Genomic DNA, 16,615 nt, shown 5'->3' with positions numbered 1-16,615 from the left:
GCCAGGTAAGGTCCGGGTTCGGGGCTCCATTAAGGCCTTGGAGGCCTTGCATCCACTCCCAAGACTCTCTTGGAGTCAGTCCTGGCGCCTCTGGTGCCAGGCTCATATTCATTGTGGAGAACATGTTTGAAGGGGGACTACTTTTCATTGGGCCTGCAGTTAACATGGAGGCATTGGCATAGCTTGGTTCCTAAGAACTAAGCTATGCGGTATAGTGTTTTGGGTGTGGTGGCCTGGGACTACTTTGCCTGGACTACTTTGCTGGGAGGCTATTTAAACCACACCCAAGCAACAGAGCACGCTTCGCGTTACTTTGCAGACTGCAACGTAACGCTCACCGTGTCCTGTGATACCCGCGAGCCTCAGAGCAACGAGACTGCAGAGAAGACAAAAGGAACATCATTAATAGAATCTTACCTGCAATCTCCATCCTGTCATCCGCTCTCCAGTGAACAGCTTCTTCTGGGCACCGCATACCTATCGGAACAAAGCAACCTGAAAAGGAAAAGGAGAAAGACAACATTAGGAAAGGCATACTCCGGCATTGCTTAAGCCACGAACATCACAAGAAACTTACCTGGCTTGTCACCTCCCGGCCGGCATCGTTCCGGAGATCCACACTCGCTGGAGACGGACAGTAAGGAAGAGAGGAGACACAGGTTAGCAAAGGCAAGACAAAGAAGCTCAGCGCATAGCGCATAAAGCATTACTTACCGCATTGCAGCGCACATCTCGTGCCATCATTTGCCGGTGATGCTCAAACCAACCAGAACGCCACACCAAATCTCCTGCACGCCTAGGGAGAAAGAAAGGACATTATTAATCACAAAAGAAAGGCAGGCAAGAACAAACAGTGCTATACAAAAAACTGCTGCAATAAGACCTACTTTAAAGACACTTGAACGGGCACGCACCAGTGAAGTAACTCGGTCGCCCACGCCCACTGAAGACTACGCACCCCTGCTAAGAAAGCAGGATGGAGAGCATGCCTAATACCACAACAAGGTGAGGAGAGGGCCTAAGGGCAGAAGCCAAAGGGGTGGTGGGAGGATACTTTACCTGAGTTGGCCAGTCTTGAACCCAGCCCTCCTGTGTTTTCAGGCTACACTTCCTCCGAAGACACCATCCGGAAATCGGGCAGAAGGTTCCGGCAACCAACCAGGGCTGAGTGGCGTCCCCGTGGATACCAGGTGAGTGTAACAGTCTTGTGGTTTGCTGGTATACAATGACTTGATATCAATAGTTACCATCCACTCTCTGGCTTGATGAAATTCATGGTTCTCAAATGTTTGAATGGTGTGGGTTGTATCACGCAAATATGTAGATGTCACTATGCTCATGGGTTTAAGGAAAGTGTCCACAATCTTGCACAATGGTTTGAAGATTGAGCCACAGCCAGAGACTATCGGTCTACCCAGTGGCGTGACAGGGTCCTTATGAATTTAAGTAGATGTGTGAAAGTACAATGTTTTTGGGCCAGGAATGAACAAGCCTGCAAGAGCGCCGGTATAACCAAGTATGATTGGTCCCTAAAAGAATGCCTCCTGGGAGCCTATACGAGGTTGAGCTAGTTCAAACATGTTGTAAAATGTATGGACATGGCATGCATCCTAGCTAAGAGAGCAATAGCCATGGCATGGAAGTCCACAGGGGGCCCTCAATATAAGCTGTGGCTCAAGGAATTTAAGCGATGGGTGGAGGCAGAGACTAAGATATGAAGTGAGGGAGTCTCGAGGGTAGAGGAGGAGGTGAGTGTCTCGTTTGAGGCCTGGAAAGCACTACTGTGGGACATGTTCCACCCCTCTGACGATGAACCCCCTTGAAAACTTATTTTGACCAGAATTATTACAATAGCCCAACATGTTAGACAGAATATAGAGGTTGAACACCTGACAGAACTTGTGGTGAAAAACTGCACAAGGTGCGCCAAACCTACATGGAGTACCGTCCAACTGTACTAAAGGAACATATATGAAAACAGTTAATGTTGGTTTTTTCTTTTGTTTAAGTTAGTTGTTACTTGTTATATTGGAAATGTAAAACGCTGAATATTGTCAAATGATAATCGCTGATTAATGGGAGTTTATAAATGCCAATAAAAACAATTTAAAATCAAAATTAATTTTAGGTAGGGCGTAAAGAGTGGTGGGAATTGTGCATCACTCATCTGTATGTGTGAAAAAAGGGAATGCCTCCGCGTAGGGACGTCCGATGTACCCACTTCCCCCAAACATTAAATAGATTAACAAAGAAAATAATACATTGCTTACCTGCTGACTGGAAAGGCACTACTGCTTTGAAATCCTTTTCTTCAGGTATTTCTCTTCTACTTTCATCAAGACCCTTCCTTTCAAATACACAGAGAATTGTCGGAATCAAAGAAAAGCAGGTTAAAGAGGGCCATGCTTTGAGTTATTGCCTAAAAGAAGAAATAAAAAAAAGTACATTTAGTATGCTACAAGTATTTGTGAAACGTGTCTGTACCCAAAACCATTAATTTATAGTGTGCTTGCTATGGATGTTCCTGCCTGATGTGTCCCTATTTGTGAGTGAAGCGTCTCTTGGTATTTGGTAACTTCCTCCAAGACTTTCACCCATTGTGGCTTTAACTAGTTGCATCTGCTCTCTAATAAAATTAGAGGTGGGTGTTCTGCAGAGGCAATACGTCAGATCTCTTGTAGCTAAAATGCTTGAGAGTAATTTTGTGTGTCCTTTAAAAAACAGACAAGCACCTGTTTCAGGTTCTTAAATGTAAATATCAACCATAGAGAGTCCCGGCTTGCAGACAGCAACATGTACAGGAAATGACAGGGACCGGAAATAGGAGGGTTTCCAGGGATAGAACCCATGACCAAAGTGATCTTTACTGGGGTGAACAAAAAGTTATTACACTTTAGCAGGCAGGCCTTTTCAAATATGAGCCAGGCACTATCCTCCAGAAGGGTCAGAAGTCCCCCTCCTCCCATAAGCATCGCTGCAGGTCCATAAATGATGCACTACAGCTGTACTAGCAGTGGAACAATCCTGAAAAAAAGTAAACCAAGCTGTGGGTACATTTTGCAGAGGAATGGTTTCTCACAAATGCGCCACAGCCTGATACACGTAGATATCTTATTACTTAGAGGGCCGGGTGCACCTATCGGAGGAAGACGTGGACCTATTAATTTGAAACATTGTGGGGGCATTGGAGGAGCAACAGCGTTAAAGCCAGAGAGGGGCAGCCATTAGGAGCATGTATCCCCTACTTGGCGACGGTTTGAAAGCGATCAGACTGATCAGTAAAACAGTCGTTGTGTGGAACTAGAAAGGGGAAGGGAAGGAATTGCCCCATCCACGAAAGGGGGGCCTCTGTATGCTGAACAGCCAGGGTGCCTTAAGGCAGTGGTCTTCAAACTTGGGACCCCAAGGATGCCCGGCGGTGGGGGGCTTCAAGGATTATAGTATTATGGTGACTGTTTTTAATAGAAAATATAAGCATTTAATAGAAAATATAAGCATTTGTGGCAGGGGGGCGGAGAGGAGGTGCCCAGAAACTATATATTTACTCAAATGGGGGGGGCTCATAAAAAGGCTTGAAGACCAGTGCCTTAAGGGAATACAGTGACCTCCCACTTTCAAATAGCAAAGCTAGTAACAGAACTCCTTTCACGCCCAGGTCAGAAAACTCACGCTACCGCACCAGTCTTCTGATACACAAGGCTGCTGAGACTCTGGGTTAGATAGCACAGGGAAAGTAAAACCCAATGTTACACTTTACTGATTGACTCACATTTATTCTAGGTAGGCAACAACCTAATACAGACTTCTTCTGGACAGGCTAACAGCAAGTCAGGAGAAGCAAGACCCAGTTGGAGGACACTCATACAATATCCTGCAGGAATAATCTGGTGAAACCAACACATTATTTCTGGGAAGAGGCACAACCTAATCACAGGTGAGTAATATACCTTCACATCTACTTTCTATTAGAATGGCAAAACAGTTTCTAAGGAAGGGAAGATGTTAACCATACTTTTAAGAATGGTGCCTCATACATCCAAGGTAAGTAAGAACTTTTGTAACTGTTCACTCTTAGAGTTACAGTTGGCAACCAACACTTTGCAAGTAAGTAACCTTTAAACACTTATTTTCTTTTCTAGGCAAAAGGCCCAATCCCTAAAAAGTCTTTCCCTTAATCTTGGAGCAGGAGTGTTCTTAGTGGCAGAAGGTGGGTCACTAGGATCTAGTGACCAACATGCAGTGTCAGGATAGGTTCTTATGTAGCAAAAGTCAGAGTTCCTTAGGAAGACTGGACAAACAGGTGAGTACTTTACTTTAGAGTTAGAAGAGGGTCCAGAGGCTTCGCAAAAGACACCGTAGCAGGATTCTAGCAGTGGGACTGGGTGCACTTGATGAGAGGCCTCCCCATCACAGAAAACAACCCACAGCTACACAGAAATCCTAACAGGCTTAAGGTAAGTACATACCCAAGCCAACACAGTACCTCAGCATTGAAGAAGATTTAGCAGCAGGAGGACTTCAGGGTCTGCAGCCAAATACCCAGTCAGTGGATTCCTTGTCGTGATGACTGAAAACAAAACCTCAGAAGGGACTTTGCAGCAGGGATTGATGAAGAAGGCTCTGGGCAAGGTTTTCCTCATGGCTGAATGTGGTTCTGCGGATTTGGCACCTTTTCAAGGAGCACAGAAGAAGACAGAATGTAGCAGTTGAATTTTCATCTTTACAAAGGTCCAGCACTCTGGTGAGGGGACCTTTCGGAACCGATTAGTGTCTCTGGAGATCCACCAGGATGCCCACGAAGTTTCTGCGAGATTTGGAGTTCAGAAGACCATGCACCGCACAGTGGCATGAGGTCCCAGGGTATTGCAGCAATGCAAGGTCGCAGCAACGGTTGGGATGGATAAAAATGCAGTGGGTCTCACCAGGCTCTGAGTCGGGGTCGTCGTTTTCACCGTCTCCAGGTCGGTTGGAAGGAAGGGCTATAGTAGGCTCCAATTACACGGCAGGTTCTCCGGAAATAATTTCTGCCGCTTTTCTTTCACCATCCTCTTCGGTTCCAGTTGTCGACTTGTCTTCAGCTTCCAGGTTTGCAGTATTTAACAGGAATTGCAGCACAACCTCTGTATTCCTTCCCTGCATTTTACAACAAGGGGTGTCTGGTTGTCCAATCAGGACAGCCAGCCCCCCACTGGGATTTGTTCCCATTCAGGCAAGGAGGAAGACGAAGGGCTGTGGAGTTTTGGACTCCTCTCTCGCTTCCTGCCCTCACAGACAGACTGGAGCTTAGGCAGGGAGTCCAGGGGACTCCAGCCGGAGATGAAAACCACACAAAGGAATTTCCCACCCTGGATGTCAGAGGAAGGAACAAGAAAGGACAAGGAACACTAAAATGGCGGAAAAAGAAGACTGGGGCCATTTTGGTAAAATGAGCACCCTTAGGTGTCTGTACTGCAGCTGTGAACACAGCCCGCGGTAAAGGTGCACCAAATGAATACAAGGTATCACTGCCACCAGCCATTAAAGGTAAGCTTGTCCTCGTATCAGAATTATTACAGTTTTAGTGTGAAAGGGGATACATTGCATCTCCCCAGCACTCCACATAAGGTGGGGTGTGCTGGCTTCACAGAATAAAATGTAAAAGGGATCCAAGATCCTTTCTAACCTTGGGAACTGTAGTTGTCTCAAGGTTAGCAAAAGAAAGTTAAAAGGGGAGCCCCTAGGGCAACCCAGCAACAACAGGTACTTATTGCCAATAAGTTGTTAAAGAGGATAACTTTAAAAAGACACTATGGAGAGAGTAAAACAAAATTACACCCATAAAAAGAGTTAAAGATTCTGTGAGTGTGGAAAAAGGTTCCCACTCAGAGGTATTAAGGAAAAATATCCCACTAGTAAAGCAAAAAGTTCTGGGGTTGACCCAGGTCAGGAAGATTTACCAGTTCTGTGAAAATCTTACCTAACAAGGTGCAGTAGTTGGAAAAAAACAAACAATATTGAAGGGGCAATGTAAACCCTCCAGGAACCTCATCAATCTATGTAGAGAATGGGACATATGTATAACTGGAACATGCAGTAATCCCGAGTCCCTGAAACCTTTATATATATATATTAAATCATGTCGCGATTTCCCCAAAGTGTTGAACGTAAACTAAATGTAGATGGAGAAGAGCACGAGTCATGGAGGGAATTAGAACGCTGTCCCCTGCGCCCAAAGGCTGGCACAATTAGCCCTACTGTGAACTGAAAAGGCATTGGAAAACGTGGTTGAACAAGCCCTCTATGTGTTCTTGAAAATAAATGGTGTAAAAGCAACGCAACAGCTTTGCCTCATGGGTATAGCATTTGTAACTTCTAGCAGTGAAAAAATAACATCCAAAAGCATTACAATACAAAATGACAGTCTTTGAATGCCAGACAGTTTGCTTTTTATGGGGGGCAGCTTAACAGAACCTCTTTAGTGGTGCATTGACCTTGAACTTAACTTGAGAACAGAGTACCTGTCCTGTACACCTTTCAATTTACAGAAATCTCAAACTGATGCACATACTGCAAACAATCTTCCCCTGCTTGAACGAGGTGGAATAGGGGGTGACGCGGGGTCGAGACACTCCTTTAATGCAAATTCAGATGCCACTTTCTTTTAGTTGGCTGGTGTTATGACTTAAGTGAAAACAATGCTCAGGTTTCAAGCAATGTTAAGAGAAATAAATAGATGGGGGGTGGGGGGTGAGAAACCTGAAGGTGTCTTCCTAGCTAGTCCCTGAGGATCTGTCCTCCAGGTGGCCAGGACACAGCCATTGCTATTGAATCCAGTTCCTGGGGGTGGACCAGTGTGGGAGGATCACCTGGATGGGGGGGTCCTTGGAGAGTGGGACACCGATGGGCGAGACCCGGTAACCCCTTTTTTTAACACCTTTTGCCCATCCTACCACGTAGGATATTCCAAAACACTGCCCCGCCCCCCTTTTCCACACAAACATTTTTGCACAACACGAAAGACAACAGACAAACACCAGAGCCGTTTATCTGAAATGTCCCAATACAAGGGTCAGGCAAAGTCAGGCAATTGACCAAAATCACACACAACCGACGGCCCTGTCCCTTCCACACAGGGATAAAAGGTGGAGCACAAGAGCCCAGTACGAGCAAGGCAGATGGCACGACATAAGAGCTAACACAGCATGGCAGTTCAAGAGGAGGAGGAAGATGGTGCAGACAGAGACGGTGACAAAGTGAGAGTCGACCTTGTCTTTTCTGACCAAGGCCCATGAAGCCTCCACAGAGCAAATTATAAGTCCGCAAACAATAGCCAACATGTGTTGCAGTAGATGTATACGGTACACGGTACACAAGATTACCTCCTCTGTTGATTACCAAGCCGTGGAGAAACGCTTGTCTCATTGGTACCAACCTCTTGACTCCAAGGAGAGAGAAGGCCAAGTGATTCATCACACTCAGTGAGTCGAGGGGAGAACCAATAAGAAACGGAGCTGTGTTGAACAAAAAGTAGCAAGTGGTTATTTGAACTTTGAACAAAGTACTTTTAAATATTGGAAGGGGGAAAACCACCACGTGGGTGCTCACTCGATAATCTCTAGGTGTTTACCCAATGGTAAGAGACTACCGTAACCAGAAGGCCTTGAGAAGAGGCAAAGAAAGTTCAAAGTGGTCATACAGGGGTCTTGTAAAATCCTCTGTACCGTCGAAAGTCTTTGACCGACGGAGAATTGTGAAAGTTAAGGGAAGCGAATCCCGCTTGGTGAAAAGTAGCACATGAACTGTGTTTTCGTAAAATTGTCGAGAGTGAATCCGGAAGAGGCTGCAGACAACCAGTGGATGAGTGAGTCAAATCCTGAGTATCGCTGGGCCTGTGTAACTCTTTCCTTCACAGTAAAGCACTGGAATGATTCACTCATACCCACTGAAGGTGCGGTCATGTGTACAAGTTGTATATGCACCGTACCATACACATAGCAATGTTGCACACAAGGGCACCACAAGTACTTTGAGACTGGTTCTGAGATGGTTTCCTATTTGTTCAGCAACACATGAAAGATCATACTCTGTCTCCTCAAGAGCATCTGCTTATAATGAAAATGCATCGGTAATGCCGACATCAATCCTCCTCCTCCAAAGCTCCAGTGTCTTCTTGAATGCTGATGTTATTTGCATTCATAGCCAATTATGTGGTTTCTGTGCCTTGCAGGGAGAGGTTTAGAAAATGTAGCTTTTCAAAGATGTCGCCATAGTAAGGTAACAGTACAAGCCAGCGTGAATCACACAGAGGGTCTTCTTTCTTCTGGTCTAAACCCAGGCGAGTGTCTCACTTTGTTCCAGAGTTCATAAATGTGAATTAAAACCTTTCCCCTGGAGAGCCACCTGACCTCCGTGTGAAACAACAAAGCATCATGTTCAGCTCCCATTTCTGCACATAATGTGGCAAACAGACGGGCTCTTGTGAGGTGCATCTTAACAAAATGTACAATCTTTCCAACAGAAGTCAGCACCTCTGAGAGTTCAATCCCCATAGTGCGCACAGGCAAAGCTTCCAGGTGTATCACGCAGTGTGTCCACAATATACGTGAAGCTACTGCCAACCCAGCTCTAGCACCACACATTGAAGGAGCACCATCTATGCAAATACCAGTACACGCCTCCCACTTTAGGCAGTGGGAACTTAGGGAGTAGTTAACGATGTCAAAGACTACAGATGCAGTTGCTCTGCCCCGAATTGGCTACAAAATAGGAAATCCTCCAATATGTCTTTTCCATGTCAGTACCTCACAAAATAAATCAAATGAGCTTCTTTTGAAATGTCAGTGGCCTCATCCAGCTGTAGGACACACTGACAGTTTCAAGCGCGATATCAATTCTGTACTGATATCAGAGGACAGGTCAGTTATGTGGCAGAAAATTGTGGTGTCAGACATAGGGATACTTTTGCATTTCTCTGCTGCACCATCAACAAGCATTACCCGGTTGACAGAGAGAATTGTTGGCAAAATTACTTTCTCAGCATCTGTAAAAGGCTTTTTGTTTTTGCCCAGATAATGTGGTAAGCAGCTTCCAAAGCATTTGCAGGTGTGGAGGCCACATTTTTAACAGCGTCTTTTGCTTTTTTAGGCCTTGCAGCTGCCGTACAAATAAATCCCTGGTCTTTGTTTCCAAATGCTGCCTTAATTGCGTTGGCTTGAGGCTGTCGTTTGCTAATTTGCGCCACAAACCACACACTGGGGCTTAACTTCTCCAGCAACTGCGATCCATGTGAACCCAAAGTCCAAATAAGAGACATCATATTTCTATGTTTTTGCATTTCTTTTGTCTGTTTCCACCTCTCCTTCTGCTTTTCGTTTGAAATTATGACCATCTTTGGCACTAGTAAACGATCCGGCTGTTTTTGTGCTGGCTTTAAAATGCAAAAATATCACATACTGCCCCCCTCCTTCTCCACTTGCTCATTCACTCGTTAATCAGGGGGGGCTTAACACCCGGGAACGCATCATTTCAACACCCACCACCCACATCTTCCATCAACACATGCATCCTCCCCACACATACCCATATAAACTCACACACACATACATGCAGTCCAAAAGTCACCTCTGCCTCCTGCGACGACTCTGCTAGGGCTCACAATGTCTGTGACCCCGTGTGTGCACTCATGTGTGGCAGGGGTTTGACAAGTATGATTTGAAGTCACGGAGCAGTCTTTCTAAATCTTTCTAAATCAACCTTTTTTACCCATTGGTAAAGTGAAAAAGATCTAAAAAAGGAGCCTGAATCTAAGAAAACATTGCAAACCCCCACGTTTAGTGTATGTCACGTTAGTTTTTATAAAACAGTTTTCAAAAATTAAAAATACCTAAAAAAACAAAAGATTGAAACAATGGCAACACCACATGCAAAGACTCATAAGGAACCACCATGTGAACAGCTTGGGGGTGGGGGGGGCAACCCTAGCAAAAATGGATCATAAATACTGGTTGGATTAAAAAAAACACCACATTGATACAAGTCTCAGAAGACTCCCTGTTCAGATTGTGAAGTCCTAGCTCGGATTTATTTTTTAAGTGTGGTCCTGGACTAGGCCACAGATTGGCAGCAAAAAATCACACCTGGATGCACATTGCACAGGGCCAACATAAACCTTCAGCACTTCTACTCAACCAATGGTACATAGGGAAAAGAAATCCTTACCTGCCTACGTGACTGGGTCAAGTGCTTCAATGCATTTTTCTTGCTGGGACACAGGTGGTTAGGTTGATACACCAACGCTTGGAGCGATGCTGCAGCAATGAAAACAAACAGTTAGTCAAGGATACATGGACCTACCTGAGACTTCAAAATTAAGCCATCTGCTAGTACACAGGACCCAACACTGGGAAACCAGGAGAGAGTACACAGTGCACTGTAAATGCAACTCCCACATGAGATGTGAACTTTCAATACTGCCCCAAACTGGACATAAGAAAGGAACAGTCTCACAAATAGGTTGGAAATCCCTGATTGTGATTCCTAACTATACCTTTAAAATTGCCCCACCGTCATCCACAGCAAAATACAGTCGTTTTAAAAAAAAGGCATTCTTACCGTTGGAAAGTCCTACTACAGAGGTCAGGATTCTTTATGGTGCCACTGCTGCTGGGGACTTTGCTGTCCTAGATTGGATGATGGAGCCAATTTGTGTTCCTGCAAAGTACAATAAAAAATATTATAGAGGTACCAGATTGACCGTACCAATATTTGCGCACTACACTCTGCCAGTTAGCACACATCCTCCCAGCACACAAAAGGGACCTAGGGTGCAGGGTCCTACCGGGAAATCTCCAAAGTTCCCTATAGGCCAGTCCACCCGAGCTGGCAGAGAGAACAGAGAGCAGTCAAAGCCCACACCTGAAAACGTCACTCATACTCCGTCACAGAGACAAAAAATGATAGAGCGAGAGAAAGCATCAGCGTGTTATATTTTACCCTTTCTATTCCCAGCCGAGAATAGTTGAGAGGTCCAGCGCGCTGGCATTCCAATCATTCCTCTACATATCTTACATAGAATCTGACACCGTAGTGCTTAACCCACTGAGCTACCTTTTGGAAACATCGAGTAATAGCCATTCAGCTTTTACTGCAGTGTGGTGACAGCGCTGAAGTAGAAGCAGACTCTGTCGTATCTGTCATGCCAGACACGACGGCCCCTGGCATCTCTGCAACATATGGTGCGCCATGCTGGCGAAGTTCTGGCACCCACAACAGGAAGATATACATTAATTCCACTTTAAATCACTTCTATGTCAGTGGTGCACCCAAAGTACTGTTGATAATGCAGTGATTTTAGTACATCAATGGATGCATAGACTCGCTCAATAGTAGATGGCTACCGGGGTAGCTCGGCAGGTTGACAGACCGTTGCTGAGACGTTATATATGCAAAATATAATTATGTGTATTGATATATTGTTCTTGTTTCTTTTAATGTGTTTAAGGTTAAATGTAACCAAAACAATAAAAACAAAAAAACCGAAATATATGCAAAACTTGTTAATCAAATGACTTTTTGCAATTACTTATAAAAAAGGAAATGCTATAAAATGTGTTGGGCCAGGGGATGGGTTGGGCAATGGTTTGGGGGTATTTCTGCATCTGTAGTGAAAATCAAAAGTTGGCACCCATGAACCCAGATTGATTTCCTAATAACTGCTGTCAGCACAACAGAAGCATGTATTTGTGATTAACCAGTTTGATAAACATAACATCTTTATAAATATAACCTGTGATAAAACACAAAGCAAGTGGCACACAAATTACAGAGTATTGTGTGGTGCTCTGAAAAAAAACATTTAAAAGAAAACGTGTAAAATGCACATTTGAACAGCAACAATGTGTCCAGCATGTAGATTGCCTGCTTTAAACAGTGATGCCCCTGTGCCCAAGTGATGTTCATGGCCCATTAATTCCTGTGGTGTCCCTTTCAGGACCGAAGAAAACAAACGAGATGAGCAAATAGAGCAAGGAAATGCACGAGTGATGGCTTGGGAAAGGAGCACCAGGAAGATTAGGTCACTGAGCCCCCAGCTTCCCTCGGGCAAAGCTGGGGGCTTGGTAAAGCCTGGTCATGGCTGAGGCAGGCCGGGTCCCCAGATCCGGCCAGACATCTGATGCCAGATCTCGGACCCGGCCTGAGCCGTCCCATGGACCACAGGGCTGACGAGGCAGAGGGGAGCCAAGTGCTGGAGCCCTGCCGTGGGGGAGCTGGATATCATACAACACCGGCAATGCGTGCTTCCATTCCTGCTCGCTTCCTCTCCCCCGTGGTGGGGGCACAGAGGGATAGGGGCGGAGGGGGACCAGCATTGCAGAGTTCCGGCCCCCCTGCTCACTTGCTCTCCTCGTGCGTTTGCCTTTGTGGGTCCACAGGGGGAGAGGGAAGCAGGGGGAACGGGAAAGGCCTGAAATGCTCGCTTCCCGGCACCTCCTCCAACTGTGGTGTTGGGGGTGAGACGAGAAGCAGCATCCCTTACCAGGCAAGAAGATGCTGGCGGCAACAGCAGGAAGCAACAACTTAGCCTGTACCTATGATCCAAATGCGTTTATTTAATTTTTTGTGGCCATACCCCATCATGTCGCACTGACCGAGCGTGTGCATGGGGGGACAGTGGCTCGCCATGCACAGTTAAGTGAGTCACAAAACAGTATTTTCTCTTTTCTTGCTGTCCTGGATCACACACCCTCCCTCCCCCAGGCAGGGGCGGGGCGCCCCACAGATTGAAGACCTCTTCCTACCGTATGGCTAGTTTTAAGGCGAAATACTCAAATGTTATCATCTTGCTGGCCAGACTACATAGGAGTCTGCATTTTCACTGTTTACTAGCATAGTATACATGGACATGCAGGCATCTAGTCAGTGAGACAACGCAGGGAAATGAAGGAACTCTGTCCTATACAGACAGACAGCAGAAGAAATGCCCCGGGGGGATCAAGAAATACATCTTGCGGTACAGACTCTGGCCGGTACAGCTCAATGCACTGCCTTGCAGCACTGAGCGGTAAAGTTAGGCACATCTCCCTGCAATGTTCAAATCAGAACCCCTCACCTCGTAAAGGCAGTAAAGTTACAGAAATCATGCCATGGGAACTTCACTTATATCACCGCCAGTGCAGGAGTGCTCGGCAGCCTCGGAGGCATCCAAGCCCGCGTGAGCCTTTGCAGCAGTGCAGATAAAGAATCAAGCATGCGGCTGTGGTAAAAATGGGATCGGCATTGGGGATTAATTTCCAACTGGGCAAGTTTGTTGCTGTTCTAAAAGTAAAAGCTATGTTGTGCAGATAAGTGTGAAGAAAGATGGTGTATAATCCGACTTGCTGCTGCCAGCCGAATTTGGAAAAAACATCTGCCCTGAAATTCCTTCACTGAGCACGGGATGGCCATAAATCGCTTCTGTTTGGGGCAGAGTGAGCCGGGGATGGGTATAATACTTACCAGCCAAGAAGACACACAGAGATCCACTGTTGCTGCACTTAAAATCAAAATAGGAAAAACAAATCCACCGGCACCCAAATATACCTGGCACTTCGAAACCCTTCCGAGATGTATAAATGTGTTATAAATACACAATAAAGAATAAATACCTGCCCGTACACGGAATTGAGTGCTCATTCCTCCATGATTCTCTTCCTAAGCACGTAGACGACGTCCTACATGAAAACCTCACAAGACTCATACACCGCAAAGACATTTCTGAAAGTGTCGGCAAACTTTTAAACAAACACACAATGCTATCGGGTCTCATAGGGACTTTAAATGTGTGATTGACAATGAAAGCAACATAAGGCCTCCCTTTACGAAACGGTTGAAACAAGTTCCCATCTGTGAAACAGACATGTGGTTGCTAGGGCCATTTCTCAGATGGGACAAAGCTGCTTCATTGTGAGTAGGCTAGTTCCCATTAGAAAAATTGCTGTTTTTGCCTCTAGTGGTCAAGTCTGCATTATAATGGGTTTTAGATTATTCCCACTGCGACGGCTAGTTCCCATTAGAGAAGGACCCTTTTTGCTCCCTTAGTGGTCAGGTACTGCATAATAATGGGTTTTAGCTTACTCCCACTGAGAACGCTAGCTCCTATTAGAGAAATTGTCTTTTTTGCCCCTAGTGGTCAAGTCCTGCACATTAACGTGTGTTAGATTATTCACTGCATCTCGGTAAATTTGCACCGATGAACATGAATATGGAGGACTGGTGGTTTTGCATATTAAGTGGGCGTTTGGTGCACTTAACATGTTCAGTCATACTTTCTGGATAAAATCCTGAGGTAAAAAAGAAATGGAAAGAATTGGCTGACTTCTCGGACAAATCTGGAACAAATAAAAATAGAAAGAATTGGCTGAGCTTCAGTAGCATTCCCGAAATGTGATATGCTGTTTTAGAGTAAATTGGATAATAAAATGAGAGGGAAAAGTTGTAATACAAGTTTGTAATAAACTATATGTTACAATAATAAAAAATAAAAAAAAATTGTTAGATTATTCTCACTGAGAAAGCTAGTTCCCATTAGAGAAAGGGCCCTTTTCGCTCCCCTAGTGGGCAGCTCCTACATAATAATGGGTTTTAGATTACTCTCACTGAGAATGCTAGTTCCCATTAGATAAATTGCCCTTTTTGCCCCCAGTGGTCAAGTCACGCATAATAATGGGTTTGGATTATTCTCACTGAGAAGGCTAGTTCCCATTAGCGAAATTGCCCTATTTGCCCCTTGTGGTCAAGTCCTGCATAATAATGGGTTTTAGATTATTCTCACTGAAAAAGCTAGTTCCCTTTGGAAAAAATGTCCCATTTTGCTCCTTAGTGGTCGAGACCCACATAATAATGGGTTTGGATTATTCCTGCTGAGAATGCTAGTTCCCATTAGACGAGAGGACCTTTCTGCTTCTCCAGGTTGGAGGCCCATTTCTCTAAAGGGAAATAGATGCTTCATTGCTAATAGGCTAGTTCCCATTACATAAGAGTAGCTTGCTGCTTAACAAGGTTGGAGGTCTGTTTCTCTAATGGGAAACAGATGCTTCTATGTGAATAGGCTAGTTCCCATTAGACGAGAACACCTTTCTGCTTCTCCAGGTTGGAGGTCAATTTCTCTAATGGGAAATAGATGCTTCATTGTGAGTAGGCTTGTTCCCATTAGACAAGAGAATCTTTCTGCTTCTCCATGTTGGGGGGCTTGTTCTCTAATGAGAAATAGATGCTTCATTGTGAATAGGTTAGTTCTCATTAGACGCGAGGACCTTTGCGTCTCTTTGGGATAAGAGTCAGTTTCTTCAATGGTCATCAGACACAAATGAACGGGTCAGTTAAACAAACCCTTGAGCACGTGAGAAAACAAATCACACAAATCAATTATGATAACACACCTCAGTTGTTTCAAAATGTTCTATTTTAGTTCAAAACAACCTCATATAAATGTCTGCTGAGAGACACAACACAGAAACCCATTTGATGCATTTGTAGAGCAATTAAAATTACAATGGGTATGCAGCCAAGATAAACTGCTTGGGGTGAAGTACATAAAATCTACACAGTACATATCCTACTGTCAAGGTAAAACAAGACGGGGGTCATGACAAATGAACAACATAGAGTGGACATTGACACAATCATGAAAAGACAGTATTTTACAACACTGTGACTAAAAAGTCAGTCTATACCAAGGTGTTTCAGCCCTCTGGGGCTGGAGTATAAGCCTTTCTTATGTGGGCCTTCATCAGGACAAGAAGACTGAGGCGTCTGGGTGTTCTGCGTGTGCTGTCAAAACAAATGGAGCGCGGTGAGGTATTTGTGCTGCAAGGGTCAGTTGCAGAATATCAATAGTAATTCATAAGGCACACTAAATGTGATAATTGATCATGCCTGTCTTAGTACAACAGGTAAGGCTTACCGTGTCGACAAAGAGTTGGAGAACGGAAAAAAGGGGTGAAACCCTGAATCAATCGGGTGTCACTGTGTGAGCATCACTGGTCAGGAAACACAGGTCCAATCTGCAGAGAAGGACTGCGTATGAATGCGTGACCGATGTTAGAATACACGTAAGGCACAATCAAATGGGTATATTTGTGACATATATAACGTCTGCTGCTTACCTGTGTGGTGGCAGCAAGATATGTGTCACAACTTAAAGCAGGAAAGCTTGTTTAAACCTGCAAAAATGGGCAACAGTCAGATCTAATTGTCACCGGAGCCCCCCTTAAGGTGCAGGAGACCAGATCATCCAGAATAAACATGCATGAAAATTATTATAGCGCATAAATACCCCAGCGCCTTTTGGTCTGGATGTTGTAAACATAGAGGGGCGCCGCCAGGTTCGTGGTGCCGTCAGGATGGCAAGTGCATAAAGCACGGTCATTCACTACGGGGTACAATTGTGCCCATGCACGTGGCCCCTGGAGTAGAGAGGTATGGGGGCATTGTTAGTGCGAGTGCATAGATCAGGAGCGCCGAGGTGCTCGTATAAGTACCAAGCAGACAGAACTTAATACTGTTTATTCACTTACCTCTGCGATGCGGACTGAATCCGATAAAATGCAATCGGCGTCTCCTAGAGATGGACGCCGTTGTCATGGCCACCGCTGTTTAA

General features: G+C 45.0%; 1 protein-coding gene and 1 long non-coding RNA gene across 2 annotated transcripts in view; one reads left to right on the top strand and one right to left on the bottom strand.

Moving 5' to 3' along the window:
• The window catches only part of LOC138525824 (uncharacterized), a 255,159-nt gene extending 241,471 nt beyond the window's left edge, over nt 1-13,688 (bottom strand). Inside the window, exons 1-4 of the long non-coding RNA XR_011283443.1 lie at nt 13,623-13,688; nt 10,591-10,689; nt 10,198-10,286; nt 2,271-2,419 (exon numbers count right to left, since the gene is read on the bottom strand). This is a non-coding gene — a long non-coding RNA (uncharacterized lncRNA). The remainder of the gene's footprint in view (nt 1-2,270; nt 2,420-10,197; nt 10,287-10,590; nt 10,690-13,622) is intronic.
• Nucleotides 1-16,615, top strand: part of B3GALT5 (beta-1,3-galactosyltransferase 5) — a 259,165-nt gene that overhangs the window by 29,169 nt on the left and 213,381 nt on the right. The window lies entirely within an intron of this gene.

Source organism: Ambystoma mexicanum, chromosome 7p (genome assembly GCF_040938575.1).
Source record: "Ambystoma mexicanum isolate Mex_15411 chromosome 7p, UKY_AmexF1_1, whole genome shotgun sequence".
NCBI classification, from domain to species: domain Eukaryota; kingdom Metazoa; phylum Chordata; class Amphibia; order Caudata; family Ambystomatidae; genus Ambystoma; species Ambystoma mexicanum.
The sequence above is the reverse complement of the archived record's forward strand: the minus strand, read 5'-3'. Positions and strand labels throughout refer to the sequence as shown.